The 17,250-nt window shown below is 38.3% G+C and overlaps 1 protein-coding gene across 1 annotated transcript in view; it reads left to right on the top strand.

Moving 5' to 3' along the window:
- The first annotated feature begins 3,783 nt into the window (after window positions 1–3,783).
- Window positions 3,784–17,250, top strand: part of LOC136678828 (chemerin-like receptor 1) — a 34,816-nt gene continuing 21,349 nt past the window's right edge. The window contains exon 1 of the mRNA XM_066656976.1: window positions 3,784–3,977. The gene's annotated coding sequence lies outside the window, so the exon portion shown is untranslated. The remainder of the gene's footprint in view (window positions 3,978–17,250) is intronic.

Raw genomic sequence — 17,250 nt, forward strand, 5'->3', positions numbered from 1 at the left:
GTCCATATGTTGCTCTACATACTTTAGCTCAATTTCATCCCAAACCTTAGTGGTCAGAACCCTCACTGGACCATCACAGAGAAGGTATGATTAGGATGATGGATCATTCTCAGCATTGCAGTGACACTGACATGGCGGTGGTGTTTTGTTGTTTCAGACACAGCAGCGCTGCTTGAGTTTTTAAGACTGTCCTCTCATTATCCACTCTGTTAGACACAGCTACCTTGTCAGAGAGAGTCACTCATCTGTTCCCGCACAGTGTGTGTTCTATTCTAAACTATTCTCAGTCCAGCACTAGACTGACAACAGAGGGCTTTATAAACTTCAGCAGCACTGGTGTGTCTGATCGACTCAAATAATCATAACACACGCTAACACCACCGCCACATCAGTGTCACTGCAGTGCTGAGAATGATCCATCACACAAATCTCTGTGGTGGTCTTTTTGGGGTGAATAGGTGTGATGATGGTTGAATTGAACTGTGAAGAGCACAGATGAAAAGGTGAGGGTTCACTCAGCAAGAAGCAGACAGCACTCAAAAGTAACTCAGTGATAATTTATTCAAAATAGCACATGTGATGATATCACAATAAGAGAGTTACCAGAAAAAGAAAAGAAAATAATTAAAAACACCAGGTTAGGACTAAACAGACTTTGTTTGTCCGTACCACAGTCCCATCTACCTTCCCTGGCTACAGCAGCCAATTACTTTATCTGAGAGCCTGTTAAGTCTCAGACAACCCGGACTACCCCACTGTGGGTGTACCACCCCCATTTTAATAATTTCACCGCACCCCTCTTCTAATTGGAGTAACCCAACTCTGGCATAGGGGAAACAAAGTTAACTGCAGGAGGATATTCATGCACAACAATACAACCGCTGACATATTAAATGCACATCTTGTTCCTGCTTCACAGGTGAGTATTTACATATGAACATAGTTTTTTTTTACTTGCTTACTTTTTCTCTTTTACAAGTTCCCGGATCCATTCCATTCCCCCAGGAACAGGACCAGAGACAAAAAGTAAGTAGGAATAGAAGCATGCTTTCATTAATGTAAATTCCACAGTCTTGGTGATGTGGCAGATTAACTGACCTCATCACAAAGGTGCAAATAAAATATGCAAAGCAATAAATGGACTACAGTGTGTAATTCTAGAACTACAAAGTGCTACTGGACTTTGGAGCTAAGAGAATGTACAATGAGTGTAGAAACAAGGAGGTGCTGTAACTTATACATGTGTATGTGTGCATGCAAGTGTGTCTGCAGGAGACCTTTAGGATTTTTATCTCTCTGTATGCTTTGGATGAACTTTGCCCCAACCACAACACTGATCACATTTTGTGCAGATATTTCAGATTACTGCAGCACAAACCAGATCAGGGAACTGACTACAAATTGAATAACATAAAACAAGGAGCAGAGTTTAATCAAATCTCATCTTGCAAGTTTTGTACATTCCATGGCAAAACAGAGACAAACAAGTCCAGATGTCTCTGTGTCCTGCAACCTTCTCAAGCCTGTCCTGGGGAATCAAGTGTTTCCAGGCCAGCCGGGAGGTATTATCTCTCCAGTGAGTCCTGCTTCAACCCCAGGGCCTCCTCCAATTTGGCTCTGCCAGGTGAATCTCCAGTAGAAGTCGTCCAGGGGTCATCCTTACCAGAGGCCAGAACCACCTCAACATATCACAAATTTTAACTGTATGTTTTATGCACATAATATCATTGTATGAATAATTTTATGAATGGGTTTATTGTACACTGTTGGATTTTCATGGTATTACCACATTTTACTGAACTAACGTTCAGCATATCTTCAACTGACCAGAGTCCAGTTATCATGCACACCAAATTCAACTGTGTGTTAAAACAACCTGTTACTGTTAAATTAACACTGAGTGTTACAATTTAACAATCATTAACACTCCTTAATGTTAATTTAACACTAGTGAATTTGCTGTGTCTGATAGATTACATGGGAAGACTAAATATCTGTTTAATGATTATACACATTAGACTTCCAGAACCAGTCAAATGTTTGGACACACCCATTCAGGGAGGGTTTCCTTTGTTTTGGGCCATTTTCCACATATTGTTGCATGTACAGAATCAGTCAAAAGTTTTGACATCTTCTTGTTCAATTTCATTTCTTTGTAAATGAATATGTAATTTTCAGTGAACTGCTGTGGCCTTGTCAAGAGTTAGTTTGTAGAACCACTTGCCTTCTTAACGTGTTTGAGACTATAACTTGAGTTGTGCAGAGGTAGGGCTGGTACACAGTTCTGTTCAGAGAATAGCCCTATTTCACCAATAACTAATGAGAAGATGTGTCCAAACTTTTTTAATTGGTATTGTATATTTAAAACAATTGGCCAATTGGCGTAGGCAGCAGGATTGAACAGGTCTGATAAAACTCATAACAATTTATGGCAACCAAGGCTGCTGAACTGGCGAAGGGCTGAAGAGCAAGCTGTGCCCACTTGTGGTTCTCTACATGCATGTGAATAACATCTGATGATCCAGTCTCCCGATTCTTCCTGCTGAAACATTCCTGGTGGGATGACCATCTGTTCACTAACCTTGGTAAATAAGACCTTCCAATCAAAGGAAATGTATTATAATCTGCATTCTTCTCAGCTGCTGGATCAGGTGAGGGAGAACACTCTAGAAAAATAACTGAAGTAAGACAAGCTGCCAGAGAAGAAAAGAGACAATTTGTTTGTTTGTTTGTTTTGTTAAAGGGTGAAATGGGACCTCAGATGTTACTTTTCTCTTAAGCAATTCAGAAATGAGCCTGAGGTACAGTCAACTTCCACTGACAGCAACAGTGGAAGTAAAACTTAGGAAAAGAAAAGGGGAAAAATTACCATTAAGCATGTTCCTGTAAGTCCAGAACAAATAAATTGTCTATTAAAAGAATTTAATTATTCACATGAAATGGGTGCTAGTCCCAATGTACCCGGAGCACTCGGAGGAAACCCACGCGGACACGGGGAGAACACACCAACTCCTCACAGACAGTCACCCGGAGCGGGAATGGAACCCACAACCTCCAGGTCCCTGGAGCTGTGTGACTGCGACACTACCTGCTGCGCCACTGTGCCGCCCGTCATGTCAATATGTTTGCATATATTGATGTCAGATGAAATGACAAAGATGAAAACATATTATGAAAGTTTTTCACTGTAACATGGGTCTACTTACAAACTTACAGGAAGCTTTGCTGTTTGTAGACAAAAAATTGTGGAAAGTCACCAAAAAAGGGTGAACATGTGAGACAGAATGCGCACCACTTTGCATAAATGTTTCTGATTGATGGTGCTCAAACAATCTGCAATCAACAATCAATAAACCGAGATAGTTTGCCACCTGTGCAACAAGTCCAGTCGTGAAATGTCCTTGCAACTAAATATTCCACAATCAACTGTCAGAGGTATTATAAAAAAAGTGGATGTGATTGGGAATTGGCCAACTTTCTGCAGTCAATCACTATAGATCTCCAAACATAATGTGGCCTTCAGATTAGCTCAAGATCAGGTTGTAGAAAGCTTAATGGAATGGGTTCCCATGGCCAAGCAGCTGCTTTCAAGCCTTACATCACCAAGTGCAACGAAAATCGTCAGATGCAATGTTGTAAAGCATGCCTGGACTGGACTCTAGAGCAGTGGAAATCAGATTTCTGCTTCTCTGCTGGCAATTCGATGAACGCGTCTGGGTTTGGCAGTTGTCAGGAGGGCGGTACTTGTCTGCCAGCATTGTTCCAAGTTTGGTGGAGAGACGGTGGATTATGGTGTGGGGTTTTCAGGATCTGCGCTCTGTGAAAGGAACTCTTAATGCTTCTGAATACCAAGAGATTTTGGACAATTTCATGCTCCCTTTGTGGGAAGCCTCTGGTACTTAACCAGGAGGTTAACAACGAACTATTGAGATATTGTCAGACTGCTTGGGTTGAGACTTAAACAGCTTGAAGACAAGGTATGATGTTAAGGAGATACTGTGTACTTCTTTCCTACTAAACATTTCTTCTGCTTACAACCCAGCTTCTCCTGACTCATTACTTTGCCAGGGAAAGACCTAACTACTATATATTCATAACAACTAGTCGGTGGAATGGCATGGTGTGTATATAAATTCTCAGCAGTTGCAAACTGTTTGAGTCTCAGTTGTTCTTAACAGCATTTTTCAAGCTTGATTGATTGTTTCAAACTTGAATGACTGTCACATCTTGGCACTTTCTTGTTTGTTTTCCCCTTCCATGTGACTCTGTCTGTTTGTTGTTATTCCTATCTCTGCCCTCGTTCCACTCTAGCTCCACCTTTGTTCCGCCTCTTTGTCATTTTCCCTCATTATCTGTGTCAGGTGCCTCTTGTTAGTTCGTGTATTTAAGTCCTCTTCCCTCACTTCCTGTGATCGGTCATTTGTGTTTGTGTTTGTGTTTGCTCTGTTCTAGTCAAGTCGTGTCGTTTCCTTCTGTTTCCTTCCTTCTCCCTGTAAAGCCGTGCCGTAGTCATTCATACTGATTTGTGTTGTTATTGTTATTGGAGTGTTTGTTTCTCTAGCTCGTTTCTCGTTCTCGTTCGGTCTCTTGCCTGTTTCATACCCCAATCCTAAGTAGTTTTATTTCGTGTTTCTCGTCAAGTTCGTTTGTTGTGTTATCTCTTTATTAAACTGTCTGTGTTGTAGCGAGTGTGTCCGCCTCCGTAAGTCCACCCTTCACGTCCCTGTGACAATGACTGTTAATACTAGTTACATTTATATGTTTGTGAATGAAATGCTTAAACCCCGATGTATAATAAATTATATTAGATAGATTTGATTATGTTTTCCTCAAATTCATATTCATTATCTGTAACCGCTTATCCAGTTCAGGGTCGCGGTGAGTCCAGATACAGTCCAATACACCCTGAAGGGTGCGCCAGTCCTTCACAGGGCAACACAGACACACACATTCACACCTACGGACACTTTGGAGTCACCAATCCACCTACCAACATGTGTTTTTGGACTGTGGGAGGAAACCAGAGCCCCCGGAGGAAACCCACGCGGACACAGGGAGAACACACCAACTCCTCACAGACAGTCACCTGGAGCAGGAATTGAACCCACAACCTCCAGGCCCCTGGAGTTGTGTGATTGCGACACTACCTGCTGCGCCACCGTGCCGCCCAAATTCATATTATAAATGAAAAAAAAAATGTCTTAATCTTGATTTAGAAACAATATCTTGTCTTACATCCCCTCGCGTTAGGAAATGCTAAACTGACAACTTCCAGAAATGTATTCATGGGTTGCATACACATGGCTTTTTCGGTATGGGTGCCCTATTGGGGCTAAAACATGTCTGAATCCGAGTTATACATACACAGGTTATATACAAGCTTCACTAATTTTCTTATTTCACACAGTAATTTTTAGTGAGATATAAGGTTCAAGTTTCCCTGTCGTATTTGCGTCTAATTACAGTCTGTTATTAGTTTATTATCTGTAATGTGCACTATGTAGTGTGTATGGTGCTACTTTGGGACATGCCCGGAGCTTATCTACTGACTGACAGATGTCAGTGACACTAATATTTCTCTACTTTTAATGTCTAAATGAGGACTACAAATCTTGAGAGAAACAATAAAACAATTTAAACACCACATTTTATTTATTTGAATTCTTTTGAATAATGTGTATGTCCCCAATATGGAGGCTAATCTACACAGTGATGTCAGCTGTCACCCATGAATTTAATGGGGCTCCATCACTCCATATTTCCTGTGCTCCTCAAACCAAGGCTTTATACACCCCTTGCCACGGTACTGCCAGCCTCAGGTTTTGGGCCTGGTGATCTTATTGTCTTGTTGTATACTTCTGGGTGAACCTTAAAAGATCGGAACTTACTTATTGTAAAAATAAAATAAAGGTGAATAAAAATATTTTGAAATGGTACATATAGCTATGAGTTAATATTTTTTTATTCAGAAATGAGACCAAAATACTCAAGACTCCAAAGTTCTCCAGTGCGGTAATACTTTTTGACTGGTTATCTAATGAAAAGAAAATGTTATCTGTTACAACATTTGACTTGTTTTTAAAGGTCAGGCAGATGAAGCCACCATATCTTGGCTCTATCTGCCTCTGATCGAAAGGCACATTCTGTTGAATTTATGTTAAAGTTATTTCCTACAGAGAATTACTTTCCTTACAATTTATTGCACCATTACTGTTTATTTGGTGATTTTATTATGGGAAAAAATTAGTAAAACCTAAAATGTGGCTGCCATGGCTGAATGCAATCAAATCAAAATCAAAGTGTGTCAAAATCTAAGAAATATTGAATGAGAAAGAGGAAAAGGTGTTCATACACTCTTGGATATGTAATCTACAAGGTGTCAGTGTAACAATAACATTTGTGATGTTCTAGATCCAAGACAAGTCAAAAGTGGTCAGAGTAGTTTTTCATGTCTTACTAGTTTGAGAACATTGCATAACTTTTAGCAGCAACTTTAGCTTGAGTTTGAGTTTTATATTTTTTGTAGGTTGCTTCCATTCATTCATTGTCTGTAACCGCTTATCCAGTTCAGGGTTGCGGTGGGTCCAGAGCCTACCTGGAATCACTGGTCACAAGGTGGGAACACATCAGTCCTTTGCAGGGCAACACACACTCACACCTGGGGACATTTCTTTTGTGTAAGTTTTTGCAACTTATAAAAATCTGAATAGAAAAGGCTCAAAATTCAAAATGCACCTAAATATTACTGATAAACGAGGTGGAAAAGTTACAATACCAAAGTGATGAAATGCAAAAAAGAGTAATGGAAATTGTTGGTGAGGGGGAGTGGGGTTTGGGTGTCTAAATGAACAATATTTCGGCTGGTTGTTCATGTAGCACAGTGTGCGCCAGAGTGCTGGATTGTGCCGCTGTCCCTGCACCGCAGACTTTTAACAGACTCCCCTGACTCTCCGTCCCTTTCTCTTCTCTTGACACATTAGATCCACTCATAGCACGACCTGAGCTTCATATTTTAGTGCGTATGTACAGCACTGCGCAAAACTCAAGACCACACAACTTATATTTACTTCCTTGTCAAAAAATTAAGAACAGAAACAAATATATATGACAGAAACAAATAAATAGTACATCAAAGGTTTTGATAAAATTGTGTTTTTGATATAGACTTCTGGAAAAATTCTGATCAAAGCAAAACCTCACTCAAATATCTTCTTGTCCCTCATTTTGATGAAGCCCCTATTCATGGAGCTGTCATCTGATACTTATTCCAAAAAGTTTGTCGATTAAACCATTCTGACAATGGATGTAGTGGACTTGGCTTACCCCAAGGTACTCCGTATGCTTACATGGCCAATCTGAGTTTGAGATAGAAATGTTTTCTTTTATAGTTAAGTATGTACACAAACCAGAATCATCAGACAAATCGCTAAGATATTCCTCCTGAGGGGATTTATGAAGGGCTGTAAAGTTACAGTTATGCCATAATGGGAAAAATTAAACTTACAAGACACATTACATTTAATGTAGTTTAATATTTAATATTCCCAATTTTTTTATTGAAATTTGTATTCTTTTTACCAATACCAGGACAAAACAAGTCTTGAAACCTGTGAGTTTTAACCAAAGCCTCCTCAACAGGTCTCCAAGGAACACATGAGTCCATATTCAAGCCAGGGCCCTTAGCTGAAAGGACAGAAAATACAGTTTCAGATTAGGCAATGAAAGACGACCATGTTTTTCCACTGTTGTAGGGTGGGCTGTCTGATTCTGGCATGCTTCCCATTCCATAGGAATGTAGATATCAAAGAATTTAGTTTGTCAATAAATTTAGGGGAATCATTAAAAATAGAAAATCGTTTCAGGGAGAATGTTTTCACATTTTCACTACTGAAATTTGTCCAGCAAGTGAATCAAAGGTTCCATCTTATTCCATATAACTCCATAAGGTTCAGAGGGACTACCCCTCTACACTTCTAAGCTCCTCCAAAATCAAGCGTTGACCGAGCATTTTTTCTTGCTGAGATGATATTTTCTTGTTGAGCAACACCGCATCTCGGTCCAAGAGCAAATCAGGTTTGAATTATACTCCAAAGAAATTTATGAAAATTTTATTTAAAATATTTTGATTACTTGTTACGGATTGTGGCTTTAGATTCATTTTCTTTCAATCTAAGTGCTAATCATTTGCTGATTCTTTCCCAATGAATATAGTGTTTTTGCTTGGTGTACTGAATGGAAAACACAGCTTGAAACAGAATGAAATTCTCTTCTCAAGGAGGCAAGTTTTTTCCTCAGATGGAAATTTTCCTCAGATGGAATACATAATTGTTCTGCTTCCATTGTTTTAATGTCAATCTCCAATTCTATAGCTCTGAAGCATCAATTTCTCATAGCATTTAGCATGGATTAATAGGCAGTGCAGTTACCCTGTAAAAAAAATACAAAAAAAGTAGTCTCCCATAATATTTGGGGGTTATCACATGTTGCTTTATTAATGCACAGAATTTCCTGTAGACCCTGCTTGAGTTGCTCTAAAAATCCCGGATGAGTTGAAAGACTATCATTAAATCTCCATCTTCAGGCCTGTGGTCTAGCTGGAAGGAAAGTGTATTTGCACCAGAGACAAGAGTGGTCTGAAATGAGGATCAGAATGTCAGAGACCACCTAGCATGTCATGTGAGACCAACATATAATCAATCCTTGAACAGGATTTGTGTTGCGAAGAGTAAAAAGAATACTTTCTAAGATTTGGATTAAAAGAACACCATAAATCCACTGGATTAAGATCAGACATAAAGGTATTAATGGACCATGAATAATGTGATTGAACATATCACACCCTATAAATAGATAGTGACCAGGAAATTTCAATAAAGCTGCAAATAATTGGATTTTTTTTTAATAAATGTTTTTTAAAAAAGTTTGATAAACTTTAACCACTATGTATGTAAAATGGCCCTGGTCATCCTCTCCTGAGATCACAGCAGTAAAGTTGGCTTATGTTTAGCGATTCAACCTTCTAGCTGCTGTAACTCCTTAATGCAGTCACGTACATCCGTAATCACTGGTGCATTTTGCTGTTTCTGATTTGTGAATTCTCATGACATCGCTTTCCATGCCATAATTCACCTATATTACACACCAGCGTTTAATTTTCTAAAGCTTATTACTTCAGAAGTAAAGCATTCATATGAATGAAACCAGGTTCAAACCAACCAGGCTGATTTGTGAAAACTTTCACAGTTCTTAATTTGTCTGTCAGTGGCTTTTGTACCACGAGCAAGGAAAGTGAAACAAAATGTAAAATAAACATATTTCATTTTGGCACGTGATGTTCAATACAAATGACATCCAAAATTCATAAAACTTTGTTTGATTAAGCAGTGCTCAATTTGTGAAAATTTCACAAACACAGTTTGGTGTATTTTACTGTGTTTTATGCTTCTACTCATGTTTTCATGTGTCACAATACAGAACTTCAATATTTAGGGCAAATATTGGGAATTAATAACTTGCCATGTATTAAAATTAAAGCTGACACAAAAAAACATTTTTCTGATTTGTGAAATATTTCACAAATGTCTGTCAGAACTTTATTTATAATTGTGGCACGATAATATAATTATATAATTATAATATAATATAATGTATAATAATATAATTATAAGTGGTTGTCACATATTTAGCCAGAGTTAGCTGTCCATCATTTAGTGCTGCAGCCAAAAAAGTCAAAGGCCAGGAGTCAAAGGTCCTTCCTAGACAAACTGCACTGAGCTACTCTTTTAACCTTACTTTAATAAGTGATGTTATGTCTGAGAGAACTTCAGTTTATTTGTAGTGTGTTTGTTACAAATCATTTTGACAAGCACCATTAATTACGCAGTGTTCTGTTTAAAAAAACTCCATGTTATGTATGTTTGTGAGGGTAAATAGGATAAAACCATATAACAATGTAACAGATTGCACATGTTTATCCATTTTATATGTTGAAATTGTGAATTACCATGCACCCTGTGGATAAATTGAAACAAATAAAGGAGTTGCTGATATGCTATTCATTAAAGCTTTTGTGGTCCAGCCCATAACTGACTTTGACTGAGTGTAATTCCCCCGTGGTTTATTGTATTTAACACAAATGCAAGGTACTGCAGTTTTTTTCTGAATGCGACAAAAATGCCCTGTGTTTTTGTTGCCATTATGTTATTGTGAGTGTATTAGTTAAGCACTCACATAAAGTAATCTCATAATAAATTTTCATGTGCAACCAACATATTAATTTATATATATTTAGTAGGCTTGTCCTATTAAAGCAAATCCCCTCATAGTAAGCTGTGATTTCTTGCTGGGTTTTATCTTACAAACATTTGGTAAAGATTTCATAAAGCAAAATTTTCTTGGGGCTAAGCACTGGGTCTCACAGTCTAGGCACGCCCCTGCTGTTCAGACCTCAAAGATTCTTGCTCATAACATTAAGATAAAATATTTAAATGTAAAAAATATACAGATAGTTTGTGACACTGGTCAAAAATACCTCCTGACATATTATGTATGGTTTTACTTTTCCAATTGGCACCAACTCAGCAAAACAACTAAAAAAAGAAAGAGAAAAGGAAAAATTATATATATAAAACTCCTACAATCCTCGGGGATGGAGACATCTTTCCCTAGGTTTGTGAAAACACAAATATATTTCAAGCAGTGACTGTTCCAAGTCAGCCCACACCCCTGTCAACAATACTACACATAGTGTAACAAAAGCCAACTGGCACCACTTTATAATTTATGGCAAATTTAACACAATATTTATTCTGTTCTGGTCTTAAGGCCTAAAAATATGAGATATTGGTTGGTTGTACCTAGGTTACCCTAAGCCACAAGGTAATTTGATAAATCACTGTTGTTTTTCTGCTATTTGGGGTTTGTGTGTGTGTGTGTGAAATAATGTAATTACCAGAACACCTGCAGAGTATACATACAAGTATGTTGCTTATATTGAATAAAAATGAACATATTTGAAACACAATTTTTCTGTGACAGATTCCATTCCAAGCTTTAAATGGAAAGTGGTTTGTTTGGTTTAGTTTGTCAATAAGATGGTCATTTTTGTCTGCCCAAATTGCCAGATTTGTTTCTATATGGGTCTATAGAGCTTGAATTCTCCAAAAAGCCTGTTGTACACATTTGCTATTGGTGTAATTACACTGACATTCACTCGATATCTCGTCATTTGCTCATTTTTTTGAAATCTAATATATAAGAAAATCTAATTTATTTCTGAAAGCCATGCAGTCTGCCCCGGGCCAGCTTTTCATTTCCTGTTTGTCCTTATTTCTGCCTGTAACCACATTATTTAAATAGCTTGTGTTCAGACCTCTTTAACAATCTTGAGTAGATTGAGTATAGAGATCTGGCTGAATCTGAAGGAAGCAGGAATCCTGTGCTGATTAAACAATAGTAATTGTCAGGTCTATACTGCACCTCTACCTGATTCTTTGCACTTACTGTAAAGTGTAAAGCTTCTCAAACTGTGGTACATGAAGCAACAAAAGGTGACCTTGAAAAATGTACTTCTTAAAGAAAGAGTTTATTAATAAAAGAAAATCTAAAGTTTTCATATGTAGAATACATAATGTTTCACAGGTTTTATGATTATGCCATGAAGAAATTCCTATGCACCCTAGTTCATTACGTCTGTTAGTGAATACTATCTTAGAGGGAGAGAACAAGATCCCTCAATATTTTGCAAAATCCATGTTAAGAATGCCTAAAGTTTCAGCTGCTTACTGGACGTAGGCAAAAGCTAGAGCCAGTCCACCTACCAACATGTGTTTCTGGACCCTGGGACAAAAGCAGAGCACATGGAGGAAACCGACGTGAACACGGGGATAACACACCAATCTCCACAGTGCCACCCTAATTAGATAAATACTTTCATATAATCCATTAATTTCACCAATGTAACTGTATTCTGAATACAATTTTTTTCTCTGTAACTGTACAATACAGTTACTTATGTTTTGTATTCTAAATATTTAATGCCTTTACAATGCCCCCCAGCACTGATCAGGCCCAACATTGCAGGCATTACATTACTGTGCAAAATACAGTATTGGATTTCCAGTCAAAACAACCATTTAATAGGGTGGCATGGGACACGTAGTGTTGCTGTAACACAACTCAGTTGTCCTGGGGGTGTGTGATTCAACCCTGGATCAAGATACTGTCTATGAGGAGTTTGGTGTGTTCTCCCTGTATCTGCATGGGTTTCCTCCAGCTGCTCAGGTTTGCTCCTACAGTCCAAAAACACAAGTTGCTAGGTTGGTTGACTATTCAAAAGTGTCCATAGGTGTGAATAAAATAGAAAATGAATAAATCAATAAAGTTCATTTATTATTATGTACAACATGCTCATGTTTTTCAGGATATACTTCAAAAGACATGTAACATATAATGAAGAAAAGATAAATGGTTTAAACAAGTCTTTGCAAGGAAAGATGTTTTGTGCACAACTTTGTGCCAAACTTAAATAAAATTGTCAAACAGCTAAAAAACTTTTTTAATGCAAGATAGTAAGGAAACGAGGTCTGTCCCAATGTATGGTACATAATATAGTGAAAAGTTTCTGAAGGGCAAAGCAGGAAACAACAGTGGATTGTGACCTTTGAGCCTTTAATTAGCATTGCCTGAGAATCGCATGAGAATGTTACTCTGATAAACATAGCCACATGGGCCTAGGAATAACCATTTTCACTACAGTCCACTGCTGCAGCATGAAAAGCAAAGTCTAACTCGTATACACAAGGAGAATAACAAATGTCAGTGCTGTGTAGAAGTGCTGCAGTTTTTTCTGGGTGAATGCACATCTCATATGATCCAGAAGTCAGTGGGAATGTGTATTGTGGTCAGATATGTCTGTGTTTCATCCTTGCTTTTAAAAACAAACAAACAAACAAACAAACACTGAGTTATTTGTGTAAAATATGAAAGGGGTATTATCAGGCTTATCAGTGCAAGGCATGTCAGTGCCCAGAGCAGGGGGTAATTTGCATATATGTGAAGGTGCTATTGATGTTGAGGTGTATGTTGAGATTTTAAAAAGACACGTGCTGCCATCTAGTCCAGACCTTTTGCAAATGGCACAGCATGTAGAGAAGAATCAGACAACAGGTGCTACATATTGTTGATCAGCTGATGTCTTATATCAATGAAGAATGAATAAAAATTCAACATTTATAATCTTAGGATCTTCAGTTCCCATCCATCCATTATCTGTAACCGCTTATCCAATTCAGGGTCGCGGTGGGTCCAGAGCCTACCTGGAATCATTGCGCGCAAGGCGGGAATACACCCTGGAGGGGACGCCAGTCCTTCACAGGGCAACACAGACACACACACATTCACACCTACGGACACTTTCGAGTCGCCAATCCACCTGCAACGTGTGTTTTTGGACCGTGGGAGGAAACCGGAGCACCCGGAGGAAACCCACGCGGACACGGGGAGAACACACCAACTCCTCACAGACAGTCACCCGGAGCGGGAATCGAACCCACAACCTCCAGGTCCCTGAAGCTGTGTGACTGCGACACTACCTGCTGCGCCACCGTGCCGCCCATCTTCAGTTCCCAAAAGACTAAAATGTGTTATTATATAAAATATTAAGTAAAACAATGGTGAACATGCCTCTGTCCCAAATTGTCCCAATTGAACCATGTATTAAATTAAAAATATGTTTATATATACAAAATACAATGAACAAGAGAATGAGCAAGCTGCAGATTTTTGTTTAATTATGTTTTACAAAATGTGTCAATTTACAAATGGTTTTATTTGTAAGTAACCAAATTCAGTTGTTGATTCCAATGTCACATTCTAAGTCGTTTTATTATTAATTTAAGGTGTTAGACCTTCAGAAACTGCCACAGATGAAGGCAGAACACAAAAGACTTCTGAATGTTGAAAAGCATGAAAAGTGATGAGCATATTGCTCTATTCCTGCTCCATAAGTGGGTATATTTATATATTTTTGCTGTTGCAGATATTAATTTGGAGTCAGTCCCATGTTATAAGTCATGTACTGATATTGTAAATTTAATTTACTCAGCATTACCTAATGCATGTACCAATGTATAAATATGAAGGTAATAAAAGCTTTCTTTAATTAATAAATATATACTAGGAATTAACATATTAATTATGTTGTTTTATATAGCCACTGCTCACAGCATTTTGGAATATTCAGCCCTATTATGCCAGTCTCCTGTTCCATCCTGTCATCTTATTTCCAAAGGGTTACCATATTTATCTATCCAAAATTAGACTTTATAACACTGAAATATTTGAAACTGTTGTAGAATACAGAACATACACATACCAGTATATGTATTTGATACTGAAGTAATGCCTGGCAACTGTGTTTGTCTAACAAACTATAGATATTCACAGGAGAATTGAGTAAATATTAATAGTTACAGTTATTAATATATGACTTAGTAATTTTTTTCCTGCTTGATACTTTATTGTTTCTTGATGAGTAATATCTTAATAACTGTCAGTTTATGCACCCTTAATATGAAGTGTTACACAAAAATTATAGAATGGGTGCTGTACACTCTTTTGGGAAAAGAGTATTGATGCTCTACTCTCACTATTGGATTTCTAGGTTAGGGTTAGGTTTAAGGGTAGTTTTTCATGTTGGTTAAGGCTGATTTTTCCTTTTCAGCAAACATCACACTAGCATTAATACAAATGGATGAATTATAAATTGTACAAATCCTGGATATTGTCACATATATATGAACCCATCTTAATCAGGCTGGGTGAATGCCTTACATTGATGTTTTTTTTCAGAATTAATTTGGAATTGAAACATACACACACACACACACACACACACACACACACACACACACATATATATATATATATATATATATATATATATATATATATTTTTTTTTTTTTTTTTTTTTTTTTTTTGAGGAATTATTCAGAAGTACATGGAATAAATCCCTTCTTTATTAAGGTTCATTAAATCTACCAATTTCTAATTTTACAGATTTTGCACAGTCTACAGTCAAGAAGGTTTTCATTTAGTTCTCTGCTAGCTAGTCAAAGTTTTTATGTTGACAGTGACAATGTATTTGAGTAATTATTCTGGTCATCTGAGGCCATTGAATCTGTTGATTTAATCTGAGAATAATTTGCGATTGTGGATGTGTCTATAAACCTCATAGGAGCAACAGCAACATACATGTCAGCATATATATTCAAAATACATGACCTCTTCAAGGCCAATTTCATACACTGTACTGCCAATAAATTTTAGCCACTTCAGCTAAGGGGACACAGTCTCCCCATTTTTCACAAGTTAACAGTTTGCTGGGGTCTAAATGGAACATGTGTAACAAACTTTATTCAAAATACCACAAATGTTCAACATATAAACAGCACTGTTCAGAACTATCTGTTTCAGTACTTATTCCTTTAAATGAGAATGAGCCATGGCTCACACTAACACAAGGGCACAAGAGTGAGACGTGAGCAAGCAGAAGCTATCTTTATCACCATTTTCACTTGGTCTCATTCCTCTCCATTCTTGTTTTTGCTCTGTACTTATTTCTATATATACATTAGGCCTTTCGCAAAACCTAGTAAGCTGCCTAATAAGGCACTGACTACGTAAGTAGCTGTTTAAGTTGGCAGCATGTCTGTCTTCATGGTGCAGCAGGTAGTGCAACAGTCCCGCTCCGCTTGAACAGGGTTCAAGTCTCGCTCCGGGTGACTGTCTGTGAGGAGTTTGGTGTGTTCTCCCTGTGTCCACATGGGTTTCCTCCGGGTGCTCCAGTTTCCTAAAAAAGGCCTGAAGGTAGATTGGTGACTCAAAAGTGTCCATAGGTGTGATGTGTTGCCGTGTGAAGGAATGGCTTGTGATTCCAGGTAGGCTCCGAACCCACCGCAACCCTGAACCAGATAAGCGGTTACAGATAATGAATGAATGAATGAATGGAAGGTATCTAAGTAAGAAGCATATTAAAAAGCTATCTTAGTATTGGGACAGTCTGTTTTTCTCTGTTTAACCTCATCTTTGCGCTCTCAAATAAACATGTGAATAGAGATACTTAAACTGATGGTGTCCCAAAAGAGTTTTACAGACATCAAAAATTAAAACAAAAATGTAATTAACAACATATGAGCAAGCCAAATGTGACTGGCAAGGACAAATTCCCTCAAAGCTGGAGGAAATATCCTTGGGAGGAATCAAAATTAAAAAAAATACCCTGAAAAAAAAATGCAGTATTAAATTTCCCTTTTAAGGTGCACCCATTTGTGGACACAGACATGCAGTACTGCACACACAACTTTTATGGACATTCTTAAACACAGATATGAGCTTACGATTACAATGCAGGAAGGAGGGAGTAAAACTCGGTGGGCCCTGGAGCAGTGGACGTGTGGCGCTCTGTGCTGTACAGAGGCGATTGCTCTAAGACTGCAAGGGAAGCTCAGCTTCCCCTAAAATGTCAAAAAATAAGTGATCAAATATATACTGTTGTGTGTACATGTCATTGAATAAATATGCACTACAACGCGCTCAACTTTAGTTCAGAATCAGCTTCTTATCACTGGTAAAGACGCGGCTTTCCTCTCAATCATTCCTGCAGTTTCACAGTGCTTTAAACAGTGTGAACGCTGAGCGCCCACAGAGTTCAATAGCGAAGCAGCGAAGTGCAGTGAAACGAGACGAGTCATTGGATAAATGCTGGGCTTTGTCCCGCCCATCGGACGCTCAGCGTCTCTGGGGGTCTATGGGGCAGTGGGCTGGCCTCGGCTGGCCCGGACGCTCAGCTTCTGCATGATGATTGGATGATCTGTCTGAGGCTGAATCCCTTTTTGATTGACAGCGAAATGAGCGAATCAGCGATCCTTTGGTGTAAAGGTCCGTGGGCGCATTACATTTTCATTCTGTTCTGAGTTGAACCGAAGACTTTCTTAATCCTCTTAGCTGCATTTTCTTTGTTAAAAACGACTAGCGACAAATCGATCTTCTATTTCTGGTGGGTTTTTTGTAGCTGCTTGTGTTTGTAGACTGACTTCTATCACTCTTTCTGACTTCTATCACAGTTTCTGTCCAGCGGGTGCTGCTGAGCCCCTCCACCGTCACAAAGCACTCACAGGCGGACACACTTCACATGGGCCAAGGCCGTTTAAGCCTAGCTCTGCTGGCCATTGAGAGGACACTAGTCAAGT

This window comes from Hoplias malabaricus, chromosome Y, assembly GCF_029633855.1.
Source record: "Hoplias malabaricus isolate fHopMal1 chromosome Y, fHopMal1.hap1, whole genome shotgun sequence".
In the NCBI taxonomy this organism is placed as follows: Eukaryota; Metazoa; Chordata; class Actinopteri; order Characiformes; family Erythrinidae; genus Hoplias; species Hoplias malabaricus.